The sequence below is a fragment of the Hemicordylus capensis genome, chromosome 1, assembly GCF_027244095.1.
Source record: "Hemicordylus capensis ecotype Gifberg chromosome 1, rHemCap1.1.pri, whole genome shotgun sequence".
NCBI lineage: Eukaryota > Metazoa > Chordata > Lepidosauria > Squamata > Cordylidae > Hemicordylus > Hemicordylus capensis.
In genome coordinates this window covers 174,131,508-174,149,535 of record NC_069657.1, presented here as the reverse complement: position 1 = coordinate 174,149,535, position 18,028 = coordinate 174,131,508, and the positions used below count along the sequence as shown (strand labels likewise).

At 41.5% G+C, this 18,028-nt stretch overlaps 1 protein-coding gene across 9 annotated transcripts in view; it reads left to right on the top strand.

Moving 5' to 3' along the window:
- Nucleotides 1–18,028, top strand: part of LRP1B (LDL receptor related protein 1B) — a 1,420,219-nt gene that overhangs the window by 532,794 nt on the left and 869,397 nt on the right. The window lies entirely within an intron of this gene.

Below are 18,028 nucleotides of genomic sequence, written 5' to 3'. Positions count from 1 at the left end.
ATGCCCTTTCTTCTGTGTACTTACAGCTAAAAATGTTGTCAGTGCTCTAAGCACCTGTCATCCATAGCTACTTGTTCGCTGGTCTGGCTATTTCTCCCTTCTTCAGTCCATTAAAAATCCTTTGCTTTGACTTTGTTCACTCTCCACACTAACCATATTCCTCCTGGTTCACCTCATCTCCTTTGACACTTCTTCTGATTTCTCCATTACACACAGCCAGACCACTGGTCCATCTTGCTCTGGACCTGCAGTGGTTCCCCAAAATTTCAGAGCGGGGGAGGTCTCTCACAACTCTAGTTGGTGATGCTAGAAATTAAATCTGAGGCCTTCTGCATGTGAAGTACGTGCTTTGCCAAAGAATTGCAGCCCTGTTTCTCACAGAAATTCAGCAGCATAAGCCTTCTTCTTTTACCATTTCTTTCTTATGTCTTGTCAGTCATGCTGTTCTCTCTGTATCGTCTTCTGTATTTAACTCGCATTAATATCCACTTCTTCAAACCAGCCCGACACATTAGCAGTTTTTATATTTCTGCTTTACTATCCGCTAGCTCACCTTCACTAATTATTTTTGAAGCCTCTTCCAGTTCTCCATATGATGTATATGCTTTACTGTAGTCTGTAAGTGGGGAATATACCATGTCTATAGTCTAGCATAGTCCAAAAGAATAAGCACAGTCCAAATGCCAGCTGTTCTGTTTTTCTCTCTGCCTTAAACTGATTTGGTGGCAGCAGCAATGCAGTAATCAAGTAGGATGCATCCATCTGTTGATCTAGTTAGTTCAACATCTAGTTAGTTCATTCAGCTCTCTGAGTTTGAATCTTTATTTAATGTATCAAGAATGGAAATAAATGAGTTCTTCATGTGTGAATTAATATTGTAACATTTGTAAGAGAAAAACAGTGGGTTGCTTTTTGTTTAAGAAAAGTATTTTAAGAGGGTTGTTTTTTAAAAATGTTTTCTTCATACAAGTGAAGTAACTGCAGTAGAATGATTAAAAAAACTTAAAACCAGATATGAAACAACAACAAACTGCTAGCCTATTAACCAAATGATATTGCTTAAGAGGACAAAACATAAAGTTATAACTTGTATAATGTGTCAGAGTGAATCAGAAACAAATATCCTCCCAGCTGAATCTACCCACTTGACTAGATCAATTGGGAAGGCTCTGCTCCATGTGCTGAAACCTGCTGAAGCGCATTTATTTATATTTATTTATTTATTTATTTATTTATTCAATTACTATACCGCCCTTCCAAAAAATGGCTGAGGGCGGTTTACACAGTGAAATAACAAATAAATAAGATGGATCTCTAACCTCAAAGGACTCACAATCAGAAGCGTTTGTCAAGTATGTGGGACAGGGCCTTCTCAGTTATTGCCCCCAGTCTGTGGAACATGCTCGCAGATGAAATTTCCATGCTCCCTTTCTCCTGCCTTTAGGAGGAGAATGAAGACTGCCGTTCTTATTCAGGTTTTTGGCCAATGAGCTCTCCTGGCTCTTTTAAAGATTTTAGTTAGGTTATGTTCTGTTTTGTTGTTTTATCTTGTTTTTATGCTTATTTTATTGAACATTATTGTTTTATCTTGTTTACCGCCCTGGGGTCTTAGGATGAAAGGCGGTATAGAAATATCAAAGGACAAAATATAAAATCCCTGGAAATATGAAAAACAAATATTGAAGATCATATGGAGGAATTGCTGTCAAAATCATTACAGGCCAATACACTGATTCTCTTTCTGAGGTTTTTTTTCTTCTTTTCTTCTGGTGTACATAAATTTTATTGATCAAATCCTTTCCCACAACTTTATTAAAACTGCTTCATGCAGTTAAAATGTCTGCATCTTCCTCTTTATAGCTAGAGTTTTATCTATCTATCTATCTATCTATTACATTTATAAACCACCCCTTCCAAAGGCTCTTTGAATAGTAGCCTGTTCCTGGAAAATTGGACAGTACAGAAGTCATAAATAGCCAAACAACTTCCTAAGCCCTTCTGCAAAGTTGTAGTGCTGCCACTCCACTAGAGTTGCCATGTCCCCTGGAATTTCAGGTTTCAAATGGATTTTAAGCATCTCACCCAGATTGCTTAGCCCACCCAGATTCACCTGGATTTCAGCGCTCCCCCCCCCTTTTTTTAAAAGCTAAGCTCTAGCCCTTGTAGAAGCAGAGTTATGGAGCAAAACGTGCAGTCACTATTCTGCTCAAAAATTATTTTCAGGCCAATTTACATTATATGCAAATTAGGCACTTGGATTTGGAAAGCCAGAATGTGGCGACCCTAAAACTCATGTTGCACAGTGCAGCTATATAGTATAAAGAAAGACTTCTTCCCACCTCTATTACGGCTGTGTTGATGAGTATGTGATGTTTTGGTATTTCTGTTGGTTTGGCAATTTTCAGTGTTGTGAACTGTGTTTACAGTCACAAATATGTGTTTAAAAGTTATTTTTACACAGATGTGTTAGTATGTGCAGAAGACTGATTAACAGTGACAGCACTAGTAGTCAGACCCTTGCAGGAAGGACAGATAACTCCTGATTGGAATTATAAATTAGCAGTTAGAAATCAGTTGGACCAGATGGTTAAGAGGGGAGAGAGGGTTTGCTGGAGGCTTAGAGGAAAAGGGGGGAAATAATCAGGAATGAATCGGTTGGACCAAAAAGAAGTCACTATGTTGTTTATTGACTACAGAAAAGCCTTTGATTGTGTCGACCATGTCAAGTTGTGGAATATCCTTAAGAAAATGGGCATAGGAACATAGGAAGCTGCCATATACTGAGAGACCATTGGTCCCTCTAGCTCAGCATTGTCTACACAGACTGGCAGCATCTTCTCCAAAGTTGCAGGTAGGAGTCTCTCTCAGTGCTATCTTGGAGATGCCAAGGAGGGAACTTGGAACCTTCTGCTCTTCCAGAGCGGCTCCATCCCCTAAGGGGAATATCTACTATGCTCACATATGTAATCTCCCATTCTTATGCAACCAGGGTGAACCCTACTTAGCTAAGGGGACAGATCATGCTTGCTACCACAAGACCAGCTCCCAGAACATCTCATTGTTCTCATGAGAAACCTATACACAAGACAGGAAGCCACAGTCCAGACGGAACATGGTGGAGCAGACTGGTTCCAGATCGGCAAAGGAGTAAGACAAGGCTGTATATGTTATCCTTATTTATTCAACTTATATGCTGAACGTATACTGGGAGAAGCTGGATAGGAAGAAGATGAGAATGGTTTTAATGTCAGAGGAAGAACCTGTTCTACGCTGATGACACCACTCTGATGGTTGAGAATGTGGATTATCTGAAAGCTCTAGTAATGAAAGTCAAGGAGCACAGTGAAAAAATGGGACTACAATTAAAAGTAAAGAAGACTAAACTACTGACAATGGGTATAGCAACCAGCCTCAGAATTGATAATGAAGACACTGAAGTGGTGGATAGCTTCTGCCTTTTAGGATCAACCATCAACAGTAAAGGATCCAGCAGTCAAGAAATAAGCCACAGACTAGCACTTGGTAGGGTAGCAATGAAGGCCTTGGAAAGGATATTTAGATGCCATGACGTGTCTATGCCTACAAAGATTAGAATTGTTCGGACAATGGTTTTCCCCATGACACTCTGTGGATGTGAAAGCTGGACTTTGAAGAGGCAAGATAGAAAAAGTTTGACGCTTTTGAACTTTGGTGCTGGAGAAGACTTTTGAGGATACCATGGACAGCCAGGAAAACAAACAAATGGATCATAGAACAAATCAGTCCAGGATTTTCACTTGAGGCGCAAATGACCAGGCTGAAACTATCATACTTTGGACACATTATGCAAAGACCCAGCTCCCTTGAGAAGTCCATAAAGCTGGGGAAAGTTGAAGGAAAGAGAAGAACAGGACAACTAGCAGCAAGATGGATGGACTCGATTACGACTGAGAGACCTTAAAGGCCAAGATCATCCTGGAGAGACTCTCTCTAGCTAGCTAAGAGTCAACACCAACTTGACGGCACTTAATCAATCAATCAATCAATCAGGAATGACTTCTCCTAGGAAGAAATAAGTGGGGTTCAAATAGAGGTAGAGACAATGTTAAGTCTATTGTCTATAAGAAATCCATTGCCTGAGTAAAGACCTAAGAGTCCTCAGAAAGGAGACAGGTCAGAAAGGAAATCTCCAAGCGAGGTACCACAACTCCAAGTTATGAGAGAAACATAACTGTTTGTTATATGAAAAATAGAAGCACTACTGTAAGTTGTAAATTAACGATTTTGACAACACCTTGACACCAATACACCTTTTTACATTGAGACCTCTTAAGTATCACGCTTTTAAGAACTTGTGCTAAACCAATAAAACTTTTTAATTTAATATTATGAAAGAAGAAGAATGTTTTATTTCCTTTTCTATGTCACCAGAAGAAGTACCCCATGCTATTACACAAGTAAGAGAAGGGGAAAGGTGATTTTTAGTCTCAGATCCTGCCACAGCAGCAGTTTTACCCTGACAGCAGGTAGACCTCAGCAGAGGCGTAACTATAGGGGGGCAGGGGGGGCACGTGCCCCGGATGCCATCTTTTCTGGTCATGTGGGGGGCGCCGCCATGACCAATTTTTTTTTAAAATTAATTTTTTGTTAATACAAATGTTTCCTGCTCAGTGCAGCAGCGCTGCAGCAGTCAAGGGAGCGTGTCGGTGCCCCCTTCCCCACAAGCGGTCCCTTCCGCGCCGCCTGCGGCCCCCCCATTGCTTTGCTGGTGCCTGGCGGCCAGTCAGTGGCCTGGCTTGGCGGCGGCGGTGGGCGCTTGTGAGGAAAAACCTAAGTATAATGTAGTATGTGGGGTGGGGGGGTGGGGGGGCACGGTGGGGGGGGGGCGCCATTTCAGTGCTTGCCCCGGGCGCTGTTTTCCCTAGTTATGCCACTGGACCTCAGGTTTTAGTGTGAGCTTTTGAGCAAGTGCTGGCACGTATCCTGTTCTCAACTGGCACTGCATTCTACCATATAGAATCTGGTTGTAAATATTTTACATAGACTTGGGGTTTTAAATTTAATTTAAACAAATGTCAGAACGACACTACAGCTCAAGATCAGTTGTAGATTTTAGAGAGGTGTGTTGTTATTATTACAAGTCAAACGCTTACCAAAATGATGGGTGGCATGATGATGCTGATTTTATGTATTGAAATTCTTCCTCTCCACTCATGTTAGTCTTCTTTTGCCTCCTTCGTTCTCTTTCTTTCTTTTTGTGGAGAAGACATCTCCTCTTCCACCTCCACTACTCTCCTGTAAACATTTTAGAAGTACTTTTTAAATGTCAAGTTTTAATTTTAAAATATCAAAAAAAGTTTGTGATGAGCAGAATGACAAGGAACTGTTGTTGGTTATGTGTCACCAACTTACTCTCTGGTTAAGTTAGTCTCCTCTCCTTCCCTGCCTTCCTTATTTCTCTTTCTTTCTTTGTGTCCAGAGAAGTTCTTCTGCACTTGTTTTTCTGGTCCTCCAATTCTCCTTGCTGGCATTCCTATTGACTGTTGGTTACTGTGGTTGATTTTATGTGTTGGTTTCTGACTTTCTGTTGTATTTTCTGCTGAGTTTTCAAACTGGTTTGGAGTGTTAGTGATGCAGTTAGGAGATGTAGTGATGGCTAGCAGATGTTACTAGCTGACATGAGCATTGTGGAGAGAAAAGTAGATGTGAAACACAAAACAGAACATTGCTATCTGCTTGCCTTTCCAGAGGCCCAGCTTTCCATTAAGATGTACATGTCATTAAAGGTCTTGAGTTTTAGAGGTGGCCGTTTTCTGGAGGTGGAGGTGGTGGAATGCGTATCAAGTTTGAATTTTTTTAAACCCTTAAATGTCCCAGAAAGTGAAGGGAAGTGTGGGTTTTAGAGGTGAGCAAACCATCCACAGTGTGCACTTGGCAATTGTGTTTGTTATATTAGTGGCCTCAGCATTCAGCACAGACTTCTGTCACTGTTTTTGTTCCACCAAAGGTGCTGCACACATAAAATTCAGCTCTGGTGGGGTTGTGCAAGGATACTTATGTGCAAATACTTAAAAGGGTCTCTGGGCAGTTGTACATTGCTACTTCACAGTGGAAATACTTGTAAATGTTTGCACTCCTTGGCTGCTCCAACAGGGCTGGATTTTACGTGCACAACTTTCTCAGCAGAAGGGAAGCACCAATGGAAGACTAAGCTGAATGCCAGGCACGATTAAGAATATTTGCATATTGCTTTTCAACAAAATGTTTTCAAAGCAGTTTACATGGGAAAAGGAACAAGATGGTTCCCCTGGGACAGCAACCCAAAAGGACTCGCAATCTGCAAAGAAACACAAGGTAGACACCAGTAATGGCTGCTGGAAAGATTCTGTGCTAAGCTAGCATACGGACAGTTGCTCTCTCCCTGCTAAATAAAAGACAATCATAACCCTCAATTATGTCTCGATTACTAATTTGGATTCCTATCTCAATAGCTCAGAGTGGGTAAGCAGATTTATTATTTGCATGCAATCCTCGGAACAACTTTGTGAATTATATGAGTATTATTTCCATTTTACAGATGGGAATTAAGATGAGAAATCAGAACATGGCCGGTAATAAACAAATGACATACAAACCAATTTCAAGGGTGCACTAAGAACCTCTGATCCTGAAGTTCATATTCTGCTTTACTGAAGATAGTGCTGATCAGGAAATTACAATTGATATGCATAGCAGTGAATTTATTAAAGTACAGGAAGCTAAAAGCTCATTCAAGCGACAGATAATAGCTTTTGTTTGTCACTTTAAAAGCTTAAAATCTAGGGATATAAATATTGTTGTGGAATCTAGGGAGCAGATAGATTTTTTAAAAAGTTTTTGACTTTTAAATAGAGCATACATTAAAGTGATAGGTTTTGCCTCATATAACATTGTTTGGCAAGAGCACCTTGTACTCTGAGAGTAAATATAGAACAAAACCTTTCTTGTGATCCTTTTTCATGACCTGTATGTATGTATTTTCAGATACTCTTCGTCTTCTGAAAGGAGTATTGTATTGAAAAGATCCATGATAAAACAGATATATGACACAGAGCCAAGGAGATAGATAGATAGATAGATAGATAGATAGATAGATAGATAGATAGATAGATAATTTGATCTGCATACTTGCTTACATTATGCCCTTGTTTGTGTTACAAGTATTGAAAAGAAGGATGTAGGTTATGTTGAATTATTCTCCTTCAGAATCATAGTTGAGAATGTGCCTTGGTCAAGGAACCATTTTTAACCAGGTTAACATTTGATGGTGGGGCTTGAGTGGATAGGGTTTTGAAACCTTTTACACTTTATCTTTTTCACTACATTTGCTTGAACTTTTTAATGTGCACCTGTGGAGGGGGAAAAATTGCCTGTCTTAGCCCAGTGGAATAGAACTATGGTCACAACATCCTAGCTTGATTATAGGAGTAGAAGACAATCTAGTACTTGTACTTGATTAGAAAAAGAGTTGTGACCCTAAATATTTAGAATAGATTCAGGTTTTAAAAGGAAATAATCTGGGGTTCCCTTTCAACTTGTTTGATTGTCAGAATTCTGGACTGTACACTTTTATGCAACATCCAGACTAATGTTAAGACTCTAGAGTCATGGGAAGTTTCTACTTTTGCTTTTCTAATCTTGTTTTACTAGATTCCTACCTATGGTTGTTTCTCTCCAAAGGGCTCCAACCTCCAATTGCCTCTTCACTAGTTGCCAGTTTGTAGAAAAAGCCCATAGGGAAAGGATCATGACGTGACTAGAATATTACCCTTTTCTCTGTGGATCTCATACACCCATTAGATTACATCCCAACTAGTACTCTTGTGAATGGAAGACTGTCTGTTTTCGCAGGAGGAGAGAGGCAATTTTTACTGTCCCCACCATGCCTCTGTAGTCTCCTGTGCCCTCCCCCTACACCGCCAGTGTGTACAACATGGATTTTTAAAAAGAAGTCTTTTTACTTCCTGGATTGCCTTCATGTTAGGAATTTCACCATCCTGTGATGTATGGTATTCAGCAAGAATTTTTGACAGGCAGATATTATAAATGTCTGACATGAATAAAGGAAATATTATAGAAGTGAATGAGTATATTTCCTCAGTTTGCTGACAGAAACCTTGCTACAGTCTCTTAACTGATGTGCCCATTAAATATTCAGGTCTTTATCTCCTTGCTTAAAAAAAAGGGGGGGGGGGTGGCAGCCTGCTATAATTCCCCAAGAATTAACTTTTAGTATTAAAGTGATCAAATATATTATTTTTAAAAGTCCATATTTGTGTTAATGCATTATATTAACATTTTAAACAGGTATATTAAAGACAGAATAAATTTCATTTTGAGGTTAAAGTATGCTTGTATCTTCAAAATGAAATGGTAACACATGTGACATTGAATGAAATAGCTGATGATACAATGGCAATGCTATTTCTTTGTCATATGCTATAGACATATGTAACTTTTTAAAATGTTGAACAGACTGCATAAATTTAGTTCATTTCTGTGGCAGTGAAGAATGAAAATGGTTTTATGAACATCGATTGTCTTACATTATGAGCTTTAATGTCCTTCAAAACATACTTGGTTACTTGAAAGTTTATGAAGCTCTCTCCCCGACACACAACCAGATTCAGTCTGCCTCCTCCCTTTCAGCCTATAAATCCTTGTTGAAGACATGTCTTTTCCACCGGGCGTTTGCCCTTTAATTTAAGTTTTTAAAAAAATCTCGGATGCTGATCTTGCCATTACACTGCCCTGAGTCTGTGGATTGGGTGGTATATTAAATCTTTTAAATAAGTAAGTAAGTAAGTATGCATACAAGGACCAGCTTGAAAAGTGTGATATTAGTTGTTCCATTTAACTTGAGTTTTGAGTGTGAGCTCAGCTATGGTATATAGTTTATTGACTATTGCAAAAGTATTTCTTTTCATGAAACATTTTCAAAACCACCTTGAAGTGAATGGACCAGCAATAGCAACTCTTTTGAGGTCATCTATGGAAGTATGGAAAATACACACAAAAACAGGCAAACAGCATTGATTACATTGTATGATTGAAACTGTATACTGATTTTCTGTAGTGTTTCCTATCTTGGGCTGTGCTATATTTGCACACTGAGGTTCACCATGAAATATGTAGGCATCTAAGTTTAGTAGACAAAACCAAAATTAAATAGAAAAGGGATGACAGCTACCTGAAAATGCAACGTGTGTGTGTGTGTGTAAAGCTATATAGAAAAATAATGTACGATATTCAGATAGAGTTCTTTACAAAAGCACATGTATCTGCAAAAGATAATAAAGAGGAATCTAGTCATGCTTGCATTTGTTCACCTATGGTAAAAAGAAATGCATTGCTTGCTTTGCCAATGGTATACCATTCATTATGGCATCAGCCTTGGTCAGGAATGTTTACATATGGAAATCAATAATATGAAGGAGGTTTTTACTGTTTAAAATCTATAGAAATCTATATCTATACAAACATTGAAATGCTGGTGCCACATAACAATGATTTTCTGCAGAAGTCCTCATATTTCCACATGTGATTTTGGGGAAAGGGCAAAATGTGTTAGAAAAGCTGTTGCACCCTCATCAGAGGATGTTTCAAGCCGGCATACTTTGAGTTAAATGGACCACAGCTTCATTAACTGCAGTGGGCCTCCACATGTCTTTGGCACAGAACCAGGATGCATCATCTCTTGTCTCAAATATGGGGTCACATTCAGTGACCACACCCTAACTCAGAGCAGCAGATAAGGTCTAGTCTGATGTTTAATCATCTCAGCCAGTCCACAACAGTTGGAAGTAAAGGTACCGCCAGCAGCCACAGGAGCCTACTGGCTGGTGTGATAAACAGAAGTCAAACCAAATCCCTTCATATCATTCAGTTTTAAGGGATCACTTGAATGGTTCTGAATTGCTCAACAGTACCTCAAGGTGCTCACCAGTTAGCTAATAAACTTGTTCCCTTTTGCACACTTTACCTGTGTCCTAAGAAGTTCCAACTAATGTCCTAAGAAGTTCCAACAGCAGTATGGAGTAGATTAAAAAAAGAATCTGTCCAAGACCAGTTGGCCAAGAAAGCCTATTCAGGGGTGGAGGTGGGGTGGGAGGAACAGGCCTGAGAAGATAAACAAGCTTTTCTACAAAAAAGAAACCACCACCACCCTACAAACAGGAGGAGGGGGAGATTTTGTGGGGCTGGTTTCTCTTTAGTGGCGAAGTCCCACTGTGTGTGTGTGTTCGTTTTGTTTTGGGGGCTGTGTGGCTTTCAGTTTTTCTCTTGCCTGGAGAAAGACAGTGGGAGAAACCAGCTAGAGTGGAGTTGAGTCACAACTAGTGGGAGGGGCCACATTCCTGTTGAGCCACATTTCTGTTCAGTTTGAAGCCTCCTCTCTATATAAGAGGGAACAACCAGAGAAATTAGCAAACAGGATCATAGGAGTTTGGCTTGGCGTTTAGTATGAAAGTGTGTGGGGGAGCTTGAAAAGAAGCCCCTTAATCACAAGGAACCTAGCGGGAAGAGAAGGTAACTACCACTCCCTCTTTCATATTATTGAGAAAGAAAGTTTAAACTGTTGGACAGCTTACAACTACAGCTTAAACCTACTTTCAAATAAATAATCCCCAAATACTCTCAACAGCCAATAAAACAGTTATGAAGATAGAAAGCCGGAGGGGAGGGGATGCTTCCCAGTGCATTGCACAGAGCGTTGCATGTATGACCTTTTACCCGATGGGCAGAAGTCATGTGCTTGGTGCCAGGAGCTCCTGGCTCTCAGGGAACAGGCTTGTTCCCTCAAAACCGAGGTGGCGTATCTGGAGAAGCTCAGAGAATCAGATAGGTACATGGACAAGACCTTCAGGGATGTTATAGAGGCATCCCATGCCCAGGCTGATGACTCGGCCACTGTCAGGGAGAATGAAGTTCTTGGGGAAGGAGAACATCATTCTGAGGAAGAACAGAATGCTCCCTTAGAAGGCACCCCTTCCGTGAATGATGAGCCCATATCTTCTCACACAGGCGATACCACTTCAGGGTGTGGGGGTCTCCTAATAGTGGGCAATTTGATCATTAGGGGTGTAGAGAGATGGGTCTGTAACCTGCGTGTAGACTGTATGGTGACTTGCCTGCCTGGTGCGAAGGTTACGGATGTCATACGGCATCTAGGTAGGCTGTTAGGCAGTGCTGGGGAGGAGGCAGCTGTCATGGTGCACGTCAGCACCAGTAATGATGGTAAATGTAGTTGGCAGGTCCTAGAAGCCAATTTTAGTCTGCTAGATAGCAGATTGAAGTCCAGGACCTCCAAAGTAGCATTATCAGAAATGCTACTTGTTCCACATACAGGGCCAGTGAGACAAGCAGAGCAGAGGATTCTCAATGCGTGGATGAGAAGATGATGCCAGGAGGAAGAGTTTTGGATTGTTAGGCACTGGGATACATTTTGGGACAAAACAATCCTGTACAAAAGGGACAGGCTCTACTTGAACCAAGAAAGAACCAGACTGCTGGCACTTAAAATCAAAGAGGTCACAGAGCAGCTTTTAAAATGATGCCTGAGGGACAGCCAACAGGGTCTGGGCAGTAGCTAGTAGGGATGTGTACGAACTGGGTCCGGGCCTCTTTGGTGGCAGGGGTGTTACCTTTATGGAGTGGGAAGGCTGCTCTTCCCTTCCCACAGTGTTTCTCCCACTGAAGCTGAGATAAAAATTGCCGGCATGGGGCAGCAGCATGCATCCTTGACACCCTGGTCAGCAACCTCCTGGAACTGGCCGGTGCGCATGCATGATGTGAGCACGCGCACCGACCACTTCCGGGAGGATGCTGACCGGAGTGGCAAGGAGGTGTGCTGCTGCCCTACACCAGGTATCTTTGTCACAGTGCTGGTGGGGAAAGTGTGTGTGTGTGTGTGTGTGTGTGTGTGTGTGTGTGTGGCAGGGGGGAGAACATCCTCCCCTCTCCTTAAAGGAACACACACACCCTGCTGCCAGTTTGGCTGAACACTGGACCTTCTGAACCAGTTCGTGCACATCCCTAGTATCTAGTTCAGCAAATGCCATCCCTTAAGGTTTGAGGATATAAATTGAACATAGGAAGCTGCCATATACTGAGTCAGACCATTGGTCCCTCTAGCTCAATATTGTCTACCCAGACTGGCAGCGGTTTCTCCAAGGTTGCAGGCAGAGTCTCTCTCTTTGAACCCTCTGCTCTTCCCAGAGTAGTTCCATCTTTTAAGGGGAATATCTTACAGTGCTCACATGTAGTTTCCCATTCAAATGCAACCAGGGCAGACCTTGCTTAGCTAAGGGGACAAGTCGTGCTTGCTACCACAAGACCAGCTCTCCTCTCCTTCAGATAAACCAGAATGAGACAGAGCAGAACCAGATAAAAAGCAGACAGATCTGCTAGCTGGTCAAAGAGATCAAGTAGACAAAAGAAAGATGGCACACACCATGGAAGAAATCCAGTGTATAGGTACTTATATGCCAGTGCCAGAACCCCCTGAGTAATGATTGGCAAACTGGAGTGCTTGGTTTTTAAGGAAAACATAGCTAGAGAAGTGCTATCACCCTCCTGATCAAAACGCTGACAGTGACTGGAAGTTGCAGAAGGAAATCAGGGAGGCATCAAAGAGAGCCCGAGCTGTAATAACGGGTGACTTAAATTACCCATACATAGACTGGGTACATTCACAGTCGGAAAATGACAAAGAGGCCACGTTTCTAGACACACTGAATAGCATGCAGTTACGGAACCAACCAGAGAGAAGGTGACCTTGGACTTAATTCTGAGTGGTGTACAGGACCTGGTGCAAGATGTCAGTGTCACAGAACCTTTAGGGAACAGTGAGCATAGTAAGATCAAATTCAGCATACATGCAAGGAGAGAATCACCAAGGAGTCAAAATGTCGAACACAGACATTATGAATTTCAGAACAGGGAAACCTCTCTAAAATGAGGAGTTTGGTAAAAAGAAAATTAAAATACATTCACTTCAGAACGTATGGAGTGTAAAGTGATGACTGTAAAATGATGCATATTGGGGCAAAAAAACCCCAACTTCACATATGCTGATAGGGACTTAGCTGTCAGTGACTGAGCAGGAGAGAGATCTTGGGGTTGTGGTGGATGGCTCATTGAAAGCATCGACTCAATGTGTGGCAGCTGTGAAAAAGGCCAATTCCATGCTTGGAATCATTAGGAAGGGCTTTGAAAATAAAACTGCTAATATCTGGAGTACTTAAGGACCAAATGTATACCTGTCTAGCATCTGTACTACTACCAGGGAAGAAGAGAGGGATGTTGCTCAACAAACAAGTGAAGCATGCGGATGGGTGTGCGCAGAAATAGTCCCTTTTCTCCTTCCCCAATGTCCAAATTAATCTCACCCCACCATCATGCCATTCTTGCAAACTGCATGCCTCCCAACACTTGACTGCGTGCTGAGCAACGTGCTTTGTCACATAATCATTGATTCAATTATGTAATAGCTCATATCTTGAAGTGGTTGCAAGTGTCTTTGACACAAATGAAAACCCCCACCAAACTCTGGAAGCATTTTATCTTAAGAGAATAACTCACCCATCAACTATGGAAAATATTGTAGCAGAATAGGAACATGAATCATTTCAGAGCAACACTCAGACATGAGGAGTAGGCTCCAAAGAGCTCTATGAGACAGGTGCACGCCCACTGGAACTTTGAACTAAGACTCTTTGGCTATATCACAAACTGCTGTAATCAAGTTTCCTCGTTTTCCCAGTGTCTTACTCTGCAATACATAGGGCTGTGCATCAAATCAGCTCAGTAATTGTTTGTGATTTTATACAGTCCATATCATACAGTTTTTATATTGTATCATTCCCAAGCAACCATTTTTTATTAACAAGCCCATTCTAATACAATACTGGCCAAGATATTATGTATCTTATTATGCTGCATTGGAAGATCGGATGTTTTCTTTTATTCTATTGTTCTGTTCAAAAGCTTAGCTTGTAGCTTTTTTATCTGATGATTTTCCATTTATGGAAAATGCTGAGGGAGGAAGTACAGGAGGTATCTGATTGACATCTGCAGCTTGACAGTGCTTGATTTTCTTCTTAGACTAGCAACTGCTGAAACCATGCAGAAATTGGCTTATTTGCATCTCTGTTCCCTTTTAATTACAGTGTTTTGAGGGAAGAATGTAGGTAATGAACAAAGTCCTCAGAGAAGCAAATAATTCAAGGAGAGCAGAAATTTAAAAAGAAGCAGAAACCCTAGGACATATCAACCTGAACTTGGGAGGGCAGAGTCTTCTCAGGGGAAAACTGTCAGTGCCTCCAAGCATCCAAATTAAAGCAAGGTTCCAAGCATCTGAACGCAGCAGAAATGTGAAAGTGGCAGAGAGTGCATTTGCTTTTCAGAAACTGTGGCACCTTTAACAAGAGTCCACCATCAACCCTAATACGATCGACTGTGCCTGGAAAATTCATCCCATTCTGTCGTGTGTGTGTGTGTGTGTACAGTCAGATGTAGACATATAGAGAGCCATTACTATAATTTCCTATGGGCCATTATTTCCTAAAGGGCAATATATTGGACCAATTTGATCTGAGCTGCCATTTGTGTCAGAGGAACCATGCAATAATCACATGAATTGGGATCATAGCCAAATGGGATCATATCAGAATGGGATCATATCTGATATTTTGATCTGTGCACAGCCCTCGCAACAACATGGAACACTGTTTGAGCCATACACACCCTCCTTGGTATGCAGAACTAGTTGTGTGGTACTTTGATGAAGAACTTAAAATGTCTCTAATTTCTCATTCCTTTGGCAAATAATAAAAAATGTATGAAATAATCCCATGAAATACTTGAGAAGCGGTATTGACTGCTGTGGCTTATTATTGACTGCTGTATTCTTAAACACACTTAAAAGGTTTGGAGAAAATTGCTTTAAGCATCAGGGTGAAATGAAGATATATGTGGACTTTGAAGGAAGTAAAAAACTAATGGCTTTAAAGGACCTGTCAAGCAGCACATTAGGAAGATGCTGCTCTTGTCTAGAGGAAGCTTGTCAGAAGTTTGGTTAGCCAATATTCTTTAAAGTATTAATGGAGAGAAAAGAGAGAGCCTCATAAGGTTCAGAGATTTTAAACAGAGTTCAGAATAGGATCTAAGATTATTGTAACTGTCAGTGTCTAAATCTTTTAAAGTTTTAACTCATCAGGAACAGTGCAAAACTCTCCAAAACTGAACTCACAAAAGTTCCCTGTTATCTAAGTGTTATGTTACAGTGCCTCCCACCCCCAACACTCAGATGTTGTCAAGAGGTAAACAAAAAATAAAAAAGGGCGAAACTAGAAGTGGTGTGTTTGTTAATTACAGCAGCCAAAATGTTGTGCAATCTGATTTCTAATCAGCCTGCACTTCTGCGGGCATTTAGTGAAGCACTGGCAGTCTTGTACAAGAGCACAAGCTTGCAAATAATTGTTGTGCCCCACACTTCGGGAATGGAATTTTCATTGGAAACAAGCTGACACCTGCTTTGTGACATCCTCTTAGATATTTGAAGGCAGCTACCATATCTGCCCTTTCTTCAGACTAAATTTGCCCTTTAACAGACTACACATACACCTTAGTTATACATACACCTTTATCACAGCCTTAGTTAACAACCATTGCTATACATACACCTTTATCACAGCCTTAGTTAACAACCATTGCTTCATCCTAAGCACACTTACCAGTAAAACAGACAGTAGGACTGTTACTAGATTTGCTGGAAGTATGCTAGTTACCACCCTTCATGATTATGTTTTGGGCTAAAGTAGGGAAACTAACTCAAATTGGGCGCAAACATGCATAACTAAGGTACCAGGAAAACTGGTCATAGGTAGGTTACCCCAAAATTAGAATGATCAGGAGGGAGCAATAGAGTCAAGCCAGGTTCCTTGAAAGCAAAAGCTAAGTTTTATTGAAAACCATAAATTTGCAAGTCAAAGCAGTAGTTAGTGCTCTACTATAGAGAGACTGGCAACCATCTGTTTTGAGGGGTTAATGGTCTGAGAATAATATCCCTTGCCAGGATCCCTGTTGAAATATCTGATCATATTGTGTGTGTGCATTTAAATTTGGGGGCCAGGGATAGATTGGGACTTATGTTGGTGTACTGATCACCCCACTGCCCAACGGTCCCTAACTTTGTTCATGGTCTTGGTTGTGGGCTCAGGGTTGGAGTCTCCCAGACTTGTGGTGCTGAGGGACTTCTGTGTTCACTTTGAGACCAATTTGTCTGGGGTGGCTCTGGACTTCATAGCGGCCATGACAACTTTGGGCCTATCACACGTGGTCTCGGGACCAATTCATGTTTCAGGTCACAGACTCAATCTGGTCTTTTACTCTGATCAGGGTGGTATTCCGTGGGTTGGGACTCCTGTGATTTCCCCATTGTCATGGATGGACCAATGTCTGGTTAAGGTTAGACTCACAATCACATCCCACCTCCTCAGGGGTGAGGGCCTATTAGAATAGTCCGCCCAAAAAGGTTATTGGATTCAATAAGATTCCAAGAAGCCTTGGAAGGATTTAATGTTGGCTCTGCTGGTGATCCTGTTGATTCCCTGGTGAAGAATTGGAATTCTCAACTCGCCAGAGCAGTGGACACAATTACTCCTTAGCGTCCTCTCTGACCTGCTTCAAAATTGGCCCCTTAGTATATGGAAGATCTTTGGGATCTGGAGTGGCAAGGTAGATGACAAGTGCAAGTGGAGAAAGATTTGGTTAGAATCAGACAGATTACAACATAGACCACATTTAAAGACCTACGCTCTGTCAATACGTGCAGCAAATAAGTGATTCTCTTCTGCCTGTATTGCATTCACAAGTTCATGTCCAGTGGAGCTGTTCAGGGTTGTGAGGGGATTAGCACATGCATATCCTCCTCCCCTGAATCTGAATCTGGAACCAACAGTGGGATGTTTTTAATGAGTTTTTTTGTGGACAAAATATCTCGTATTTGAGCCGACTTAGACTCAGATCCCACAATTACTGTAGTGTCCGAATTGGAGGTGTCCAGCAACTCCTCTTATGTGGTTAGGCTGGATCAGTTCTATTCTGTGATTCCTGAGGATGTGGACAAGCTGCTTGGAGCGATGTGGCCAACCACCTGTCCTCTTGACCATTGTCCAACATGACTTATACTATCTAGCAGGGGGGTTGTTTTAGAAGGCCTGATAGAAATGATAAATGCTTCTCTGAGGGACGGCAGGATGCCTCCCTATCTTAAGGAGGCAATCATTAGACCTCTTCTGAAAAAATCTGCATCATAACCCTCAGAATTAAGCAACTATAGGCCTGTCTTCAACCTTCCACGGTTGGCCAAGGTAATTGGTGGCCTCCCAACTCCAGACAGTCTTGGAAGAAACTGATTATCTCGACCCATTTCAAACTGCTTTCAAGCAGGCTGTAGGGTGGAGACTACCTTGGTTGGCCTGATGGACGATCTCCAATTGGGAATTGATTGCTGAAGTGTGACTCTCTTGGTCCTTTTAGATCTCTCAGCAGCTTTCAATAAAATCGACTATAGTATTCTTTTGGAACATCTGAGTGTTGGGAGTGGGAGGGACTGGTTTGTAGTGGTTCTGCTCCTACCCCTCGGGCACATTCCAGATGGTGTCACTTTGAGACTGTTGCTCTATGAAATGTGAACTTTTATATGGTGTCCCTCAGGGCTCCATACCATCTCCAATGCTTTTTAACATGAAACCACTGGGAGAGATCATTCAGAGATTTGGTGCAGTATGCTGATGACACCCAAATCTATTTCTCCATGTCAACATCATCAGGAAAAGGCATAATCTCCCTAAATGCTTGCCTGGAGGTGGTAATGGGCTGGATGAGGGATGATAAACCGAGACTGAATCTAGATAAGACTGAGGTACTTACTGTGCAGGTTCGGAACTTGGGAGAAGATTTTTATCTGCCAGTTTTAGATGGGGTCACACTTCCCCAGAAGGAACAG